Genomic DNA, 10,376 nt, shown 5'->3' with positions numbered 1-10,376 from the left:
AGATACAGCCGCCCATGTCCTTAATCTTGTCCCTACCAAGAAGATTGTCAAAACACCTCATAGGACGTAGACAAAGAAAGTTCTGTCGCTAGCTCACATCAAGGTTTGGGGATGTAAAGCTTTCATTAGACGAGAGACTCATGACAAGCTAGAACCTAGAAGTGAGAGGTGTATTTTCATTGGTTACCCACATAAGTCTTTTGGATACTTTTTTTGCATACCGAGTGGGAACGTGGTCTTTGTAGCTCGAAGGGAAGTCTTTCATGAGAGAAAGCTAATTTTCAAAGAGGACAATGGGAATGCAATTGACCTTGAAGAAATTCAGTATTCAACCAATGAAGGAACCTTAGAAGACACTAGCTCTCAACCAAAGGATGAGACTCTTGTTAAGACCATTGACAATCCATTACCTCTTCATCGATCTGGTAAGGTTAAAATGCCACCTACTGTAACATCTAAGATTTATCATATTTGCTTTTGAACCCTTGAAGTTTGATTTGGTTGCACTGTAAGTCCCCGAAGTTAAAATCTTGAAATCTTGATCTTGATCATGTACGCAAGGCATACATCCTTGTACGCTTAGCGTAATGGACTCCGTATGAGTATGATGTGCATACTCCAGTACAACGGGCGTACGTGGCTTAGGCCAAAAACCCTAAGAAATAGGGTTTGTGCACTATTTAAACCCCATTATGCCCCAAGACCCTCCCCTAACTCAGCCTTCATTCCCTTTCTCAACCCTCTTAGCAAACCCTAGTGCATTTTGTGTTAGGTTATTAGCATATCTACATTCCTATGTGATCATGAAACCTTAATTGCTTTAGATCTAAGTTTTTCACTAATTGAACATGCAAATAGAATACCAAAGCAATAACCCTAATCTAGCCTACAATTTTGAAATTCACAAAGAAATTAGGGTTAGAAGATTACATCTCCTGTTATGTAGTAATAACAAGTACAATTTAGAAGATCCTTGACTCTTGAAAGCATAGTGCCCCATATGTTGTACCTCTAATGGTTCACAAACACCCAATGCAACAAGATGAGAGGAGAGACACTAGAAAAGTCAGATAGGGTTCTTTAAGGAAGCATACACTAAAATTCTAATGCTTGGGGGGTTATATAGTTGTTGGCTGCTAGGGTTTCTGGAGGAAATGGACTCTTATTAGCAAGCCTTGGACGAAATCTATATGGCCTCCCTATAGGATTTCATCCACTCCTAATCCAGGAGTCCAATAGCCCAGTTTCACAACTATCAATGATTTGCAAAACAACCCCTTCGTTATTAATCAGTTCCTTTAATCCCAAAATTAATATCAAATTAATTTCTGATTAAATACTAATTAATATGATTTCCAAATAGTATATTAATCTTATAATATATTAATAAAAACATTTTGAGTACCAATTTATTATTTCAAATAATAAATCCTACTCACTCTCCACCAGTCATCCTGTCAAGTTGCATGAGTAAAGGCAACCCAAAAGGACCATGATACTATCAAATCAAGTGCATACCAATTATAGTTATAAGCTTAGACACCAAATCCAATAGTCTCCCACTTGGATAAGTTTAATAACTATGATTGCAAGTATGACCTCAAAATTTGATTTGTAATCGTAGCTTTCAAAAGTCGTTGTCGAACTCTGACCTTATCAATGACTCTTCCTTTAGATAAATGATCAAATATCCCTTTGTTCTTAGTTCTTACAAGATATCGTATGGACATGATAAATGGATTATAATCAATCCATGTCCAAGAGTTGTTTCCCGATTTCCGATTCATGACATCTGAATCAGACTACAAATAAACACATCAACTTAGTCCAGGCTTGTCCAAGCACTTTAGATGTCATCACTAAATCATCGAGGGCCCCCCAGATATCACTTTTATCCCATTTAGGGTAAAAGGAACGGATAAACTTCGACTCATATGATTGTACAATTTACTCATCAAATCAGACAATAATACATTTTATAACATCAAGTTACAAATACGTTTACGTATTATCAATGCACAACCGACTCGTAAACAACAACTCATATGTCTCAGTTTCAAGAATATAAGATATTATCATCTCAGAATTAGTCGTGATAATATCTATGAAGTAATTCTCTGAGCATGGGTTTATCCAATACTCAAATACTTATTTTAGGAGTACTCATGAACATTGCAACAAACTTATGTCATGTCTAAGCTCTTAGACAATCTACAGTCAGATTCATGATAGTCTTAATTCACTACTTACTTCCAAAAGTATGATCGACTGTGGATATTTGAATAACCTAGTTATCCGGGAAGTAAAATATGCGAAGTGAAACACAAGAATAATCTAATTAACTATGGTCTCAAAACTTTTGAATATAAATAAAACAATTATTATTTAATCACCATATTAATCAGACTTTATTCATTGTATAATGTTTCCAGTAATAAATTTAATACTTGAATTAAAAACAACAGTTATGTCATGCTCCAAGCACGCACACTATGTTTATCTATGGTCATTTCCTTTTGTGAAATAGATCAATTGAACACATTTCCAATGAGCTTATTTCGCAATACCAAATCCTTATCACAAGTGTAAGAATACCAAATTCTTGCCACTACTAGAATCTGTTAGAGTCTAAACTTAAATGCAATGATCCTTTTTGTAATGTCAAAGCACCAAAGTCACAAAGACTTTACCACTGATATTAAAAAACATTCCATTGGAGATTGGTTACAAAACAATTCCATGGAAATGAAGTCTTGCATTCAAAGAGCATTCCTTGAACATCCTTCTTGCATTAAAGTTACTAACTCACACATAGATCTCAATATCCAACTCCTATTATGGAAACATTTCCATATTGCCATATGACTATCAATTCTGAACAAGAGTTACTTCTACTCAGAACAAGTTAATTCGGTTCTTTCAAAAATATATTATACTTCCAACTGTCCATAAGCAACCAATCTTTGGCAAACCTCAGATTCTCTTTCACAGTTGTTTAACAACTTTAGACATATCCGATGCTAGTCCTTTTCCCTCTTAATGCCCTGGGAATTTGGAAAATCATAATGAGTGAATATTATAGCATATGCAATCGATCCTATAATCGAAGCATATGGGATCCGATACATAATGTCTTACATAGAGACATGATACTTGATTAGTCTCTTGCTATAATATTTCCATATATATATATATATATATATATATATATATATATATATATATATATATATATATATATATATATATATATATTGAATTTCCTATGTTGAATCATTTCAACATGATATTCATATATGTTCATGACTAATTTCTATTAGATCCTTTCAATCTAAACTTTTAGATTTGAAATGAAGTATAACTATCCTCTCCCTTAACTCTTTCTATAGCGAAACAATTTCCAAACTGTGCAACTTGCAAATTTGCAACCTTTGTTTCCTACAACCAACATTGCCTACTTGCAACACTTAGTATAACAGTTGTGCTCCCACTAGCATAACAACTATACTATTATTAGCATAAAAATTATGCTCCTACTAATTTTGACATGTACCCAAAAATCAACTGGACTTCTAGAAATCAATACTTATTGACTTTCTTACCAAAGTTCAGATTTCTTATGTGTGGTGCTTCGATAAGTCTTTATCTAGACTTCTCAAGCTCATACACCTTTCATTAGATAGCTTATATGTATGTCTAAACCTTTTCATAACTTATAGCAATAAGTCCCAAATGTTCAAACTATTTGCCATTTCTCACAATTCGAATTATGAAAAGGGATGCCATAATCATACTCGAATTTGAGAACGCAATTATCACAACTACTAACTCTAATGATATTAATCAATCCTTTAAAATCTACTAGTGAAAGCGTTTCCTCACAATCATTTTCATGAATTAGAGAGAAACCTCTTCACACTAAGATTTTATGGTGTATGTGTTCCTATCCATGTGAATTCGCCATTTCCAACCACTATCATAAGACAAGGTTTATGACAAATTCAAACTCATATGGACTGAACTTGTTTAATCTTAATTTCTTGCCATTTAGTAGCACAAGGGCCTACTAGTGCTTCCAAGTTATTGAGCAGCTCACCCATACAAATCAATATACTTTCACTGATCAAGGTGCTTTGCCTTATGCAGTCAAATAAGAACTCATTGAACTCACATGCATAGTTAACTTAACTGGAATGGGTACAGAAATAAGAGTATGTCAACATAATAGGTTATCAACCTCAAATCATGTGCTAGTGATAACTAAAAAGTTTATTCTTGATTGTCTCATGAATCTTTTCAAGATCAACAAGACTCCCACTGAATTCTTGACATATAAGATTCTTTTTCAAAGAACATTTCTCAATAAATAAATATTCAAGAGTTAGTGTGGGTTCTTATCAAGAAACACTCTATATAATTGGTCTTAGTTAGTCTTTGTTTTAATCAAAACATCACAACTGCCAATTTCAAATGTGCAAGAGTAAGAAAACATTTCTACTCCACATTTCATGAGGTGTTGTAAACCTACTTAGAACATGTTACTCAAGGTACAACTTGGAGAAACTAAAGTATGACTCTCAAACTTGATATTGGAACGAAGTATGACTCATCTTCTTGATTTAACCATTTCAACAGTACTCGATTCCTCTTCTTAGTCATATAAATGCACTAAGGTGTCCTTAGAGGATCAATTGTGACATGGTTCCATAATCATTAGGATGATTATAAAAACATGAAGCTAAAGTACTCTCCTTTCCTTTCATATTGGAGAAACTTTTATCTTTCTGCCCAATGGAATTTTCTTAATCGTTCTGCTATACCTGGAAAAATTTAAAGGTATCAAAATTATACTTAATCATGTAAGCATAACCACATTTACCGAACTATCAGTAAATCATGACGAATAGACTTATTGTCCTTTGTGGTGGATCTAACCAGTTCACATCAATGTGTACTAGATCATTTAGTCATTCACTAGACTCACATATACACGTAGCAAAGAATTTAGTCTTAATTTTCCAAAAATCAAAATTCTCATACATCACATAGATCGAATTGTAATATTCCGTGCCTCTATCCAATTGAAACTTGGGTGATGAGAATCCTTCCTCACTTGGTAAATCATGACACTACCACAAGGTATATAACTAAGAACCAAACCCATTTTCAACATTGCTAATAATAGAAATCTAAACACCAGTTTTCATTAATGTCATTGCAAGTAATCATAAATGTCACACCCCCGAACCGAACGGCGGAAACGTCCGAGGGCTCTTGTGACTCAAATACCATCACAATGAATATACATGAATCATAACACAAATCATCACCATGCATTGGAATATTACAACCGTTATTGTTTACATTCAGTACATTGTTTTAAACATTACAATTCCATAACATAGACTGTCTGATAGATAATTTAAGCAAAACACCATGACATTTCCTGATACTTATTCTTCGGCTTACCTGTTACCTGAGAATACAAGTTATTTTGGAAAAACGTCAACATATGAAATGTTGGTGAGTTCATAAGTAATGTTATGGAAAAATGATTTTTGTGAAGTTTGAAAAAACCCAGAAATTCCGATATTTTCTGAAAAGAGTATTTGTTTATAAAAAGTGTGAAGATCCGTAAATATGCTTGTCGATTTAGAAAACATGTATAATTGTTGAACTTTGTATACATCACATAGGTGAAAATGTTGAACTTTCCGGGAAAACCCGATGTTTTCCCAATACACAAATTACATGACTTGTTTATTGGTATACCGATATGACGAATGTTTTTGATTACCCAGGTGACATTGGATTAATTAAGGTTTGTGAGTTGTTACAATCACGCATTAACGAAAATGACTAGTTTATAACTACATGTTACGAACGATCCTTAAGGCGTCGTCCGTACTACTCACATAATCCAACCACCCTGACTTCTCTTGATTAACGCCACGAATCTGTTTACTTGAATTCTCATAAGCCGGTCAACCGAGGAGAAAGGAGGGTATGAAGCCCCATTTATTTCCATAAGTTATTCAAGGCTATCGGGAATGCGAAAGGCACTTGGCCCAACTCGCATTTGACTTCTCGACCTCACTAGCAGTACTAATGGACCATTAGGGCCCAATAGCACAATAGAGCTATTGAAAGTCCTTTTACATGGAATTGGGTCATAGGAGGCCCATTAACATGTAAGCGTGTTCCCTTCGGACCCAAAGATCATGTTATTGGGCTAGCAAGGCCCAACAAGCACGATTTGAAACTTTCAAGCCCAAAGTTTGTATGTTGATTCATCATAGTTGTCGCGTGTTTAACGAATTACTTGGGTTATTGATTTTTGGTTTTGTTATTGATTCGAGACCGAATCAATTCGTTTTGTAACGATATTTGTTGTTGAGAGTGTATTTGTTTTTCCGTTTCGTCGGTAGTCGTGGATCTTGTATTTTGTCTTAGTGAATTAATTTGTTTAAAAGTAAGATTTTTACCTTTTCACAACCTTTCTTTTATAAAAATAGCACTTTTAGTCCTTTATATAAAAGAAATTTCATTTTAGTCCTTAAAACATTATTTTGACACTTTTGTATCATAAACTTGTTGAAAAGACATTTTTAACCCAAATTTATTTTGTAAACAGCTTTCGCCCTTCCAGAATGATGTTTTCTCGGTTAAAACCCCCCAGTTTCGCAACTTTTACAGTTTTGGCCCAAAATAGAAAATTTGTACATTTTTTATCCTTTTTGAATTTGAAAAGCATTTTTGACCTTTGAAATAGTTTTAATACACTTCAAATCCCCTGTTTTACAAAAAATTGCATTTTCAGCCCCTCAAACTTATAAATCTCACATTTTGAGGCTTATTGGGCCGAAAAGCCCAAATCTTGCACATTAAGTTCAAAATTTACATTTTAAGTCCCTTAAAAATGTTGTTGTTCAGAAAAATTATTATAGAAACTGTTTGGAACCTTTTGACCCTCCAGAAACTATAAATTGTTGGTTTGTACCCTAAGTTTTGTATTTTTGACATTTTAAGCCCAAAAATGGGTTTAATATTAGATTATGTTCATCATGACCTTATAAGCCATTTTTCTTGACTTGATTAGTGTATAATAACTTAAGTTATGTTTATTTCTCTTCTCATGCCTTAGATCTCGGTTTTTACACACTTTTTGATAACATATGCATCACAAAACACATGATATCACACACATACATGCATCAAATCTCACATAGCATACATTTACACATAGATCTACATATTTACTTGTATTCTCCCCCATAAAACTCATAAAAACTGAAAAGGAAGGGGTATGAAACTCACCTTGAGTGTGGTTTCGGTTTTTGATAGAGAAGATGAAGAAAAATTCGATCCTAGCAACCTTTCTTGGAGGATCTCGAACTTAGTGTGCTCTAAGATGCAAGATCATGAGTTTGAATGGATTAAGAGATGATTTTTGATGAAAAGAAGTGAGTTAAAGTATGGATCAAACAATCAACTTACCTTGGATGATGATTTTGTGGAAGAATCTCTTTGAAAGTCTCTTAGATCTCGAAAATTTGGAGAGAAATGGAGAGAGTTTCTTGAGAGAAAATTTTAAGTGAAGTGTGTGTGTGTGTGTTTGTTTAGTTTCGGCCGAGAGGGAGAGAGGGAGAAGAAGAGAGAGCGAGCTTGCATGGAAAGATGAGAAGTTCATGGATGTTTGAAGTGTAATGCTTAGATATCCTCCATACAAAAATGATGTGTCGTGCAAGAAGTCAACTCCTCCTTTCATTTGGACTTGGGCCGAGATTTGGAGAGGGAAAAAGAAAAGGATTGGGCCTTGTATGCTTAAGCCCAAATCATAGATAATTTAGATAACTAGTGGCCCAAAATAAATCAAGTAATGATTTTTATGGCCCATTTGGGCTAATTAGGTTAGTTATGGCCCAATGAGGTTCATTTAAATATTTTGTTTCATTCTAGGCCCAATATGGCCCAAAATATTAAAATAAATGAAAGTGGTTCCAATTAGAGCCCATTCAAGAGCTCTATGCCCATGATATTCCCATTGGAAGCTTATTGGTCCATTGGGGCCAATAAGGAAGTCCTAGTCCAAAATGGACTTAAACAAGGACTTCTATGGTTTCCAATTATTTGTTGACTATTTGTAGTGCTTGTATGTAGTGTTTGATTGAAATTTTGTTGTTAATGAATAAGCATCTTACATGCTTTCCCATTGTTGGTTTACATTTGTTATCATTGTTAAATGTTTACAAGGCTTCAAACTCATGATTGTGACAATAAAGCAAAGAAGATGAAACCATAATTTACTTTATTAATAATGTGCGGAAAAACTTGTCCTTACAATGAAAACACATATGAAAACTATGTTTCTATATAGTCCTATCAATCTATCATAACTCCTAAGCAGTAGCTCAAAATTCTGATCATCGAACCATGCGACCGAAATCCATTTCTTCAGATCAGAATCAGCCTTTACTTCCTACAAAACATCAAAATGTGATTACCACATCATGTAATAATAATCTATAAATAGGAACTTAACAGAGTTAGATAGTGGATGTACCTGAAGTAGAGTCATACAAATTGACTTTACCATCTCTAAGATCTCTCATGTAGTCGGGGCAACTTCGATTCAAATGCCCTTTCAATCAGCAATAGAGACAGATGGACTCTTCAGGAGTGAAACGTGAAACTATCTCAAAATTTGCCTTTCTTTTACGGTCAAACTTTTTGACCTTGGCCAGTTTCTCTCCCTTAGGAGGGGAAACCATTTCTAGACTATCATCGTTGCCATTACCAACATCCATGGAAATTTGGAAAACTGATCCTCCAAACAAATTTGCTTGACCAGTACGCCAAAACATTGCTACTTTAGCAACAATTAGCAAATATGTCAGATCAATTAGAGTCATATCGTTTTCAGTTATATAGTAGTCCTTAACAAACTGACTATGTGACTCAGGAAGCGAGTGATGAACCAAGTCAACAACCAATTCCTTTGGGAAAATGACACCCAACATTTTCAATCTGTCAATGTGCGACTTCATGTTTAGAACATGTGCACACACAAAACTTCCATATTGGTGTTTACATTCCAATAGGGCTTGAGTGATTGTGAACTTTTCAAGTTGACGAAAATGTGGGCAGGGAGAATTACTGAAGGAGGTGGAGGAAGAGAAGTATGATTTTCAGTTCCACCAATGCACGAAGAAGGGAATGATCTTTCACCTTGATCTACATGTGGAAGATCATCTTCATACGGAAAGCTTTTTCCAAAAGGATAAGGAATACCATAGTTATCAGAACTAGACATCTACAAAAAGGAGAAAATTCAAGTTAGTTGATTTAGATCCTTATTATAACACCCAAATGAAATATTAAGGCTAGGACCTAACACAATAATTTACAATTCTGAAGAGGGATGTCGTAATCTAATTTCAAATTATTTGAAGGTAGGTAAACGACGATTTACCAATTCCACCACGAAAACGAATTTTTAAATGAATTAGGTTTTAGATGAAATTCCTAGATCTTTTAAGATTCATTGAACTTTTCAATGACATGTTTAATCTCGATTATGCTCTCACTTTGTGACTGGGATGCCGAGGATCACAAACGAGATGTGAATAACCATGCAAATTAGCTTGGTATTCTCGATGTCATTTATCACCTAATCAATGTATTGGTTAACCACACATGCTCCATTGATCAATTATAATTTACGAGAAACCCATTGCCAACAATATTAGTCCCATATTAGTGTGTCGGTAAACCACACATACTCCACTAACGACCAATAAGGTGCAATGTGCAATTTCATGGGTTAGCATCAAATTCACATTTTTCCTGAAGAAACTAAGATTGAGAATTTAATAAAAGCGTTTAGTTACTTTATAATTCATTATAATTTAATGAGAGTTTAGTGTCCTATCCTACCTGTTCGGAAAACGACCCTCCACTAGTCAAAAGTGTGATGGGTAAGAATGGATACCAAACGACGGTCATTTTACAGGCCGCTTCCTTAAACACCTCTTATAGACTAGCTTCGTGAATGAGACCTACTAACGGTAAGACTGAATTATCTTTTATATATATATATATATATATATATATATATATATATATATATATATATATATAACTCTTAATATTATATAGTATAAGGGTGTATTTTTAAACTTTTAAAATACTAACGTTTAATATTTTAATAAATTAAACTTTTAATTTAATTAAATCTAAACCATTTTATGGATTTATTAAATGTCTTTTAATTAATCTTTTAATTAGATTATTAATAAAGTCCATAAAGATATCTTTTAGGTTTTTCCATTTAAGTTTCCAAAAAACAAACTTTTAATTTCAAATTTAAATTATAA

This window comes from Lactuca sativa, chromosome 8 (assembly GCF_002870075.4).
Source record: "Lactuca sativa cultivar Salinas chromosome 8, Lsat_Salinas_v11, whole genome shotgun sequence".
Classification (NCBI taxonomy): Eukaryota; Viridiplantae; Streptophyta; class Magnoliopsida; order Asterales; family Asteraceae; genus Lactuca; species Lactuca sativa.
Note: the sequence above shows the minus strand (reverse complement) of the source record.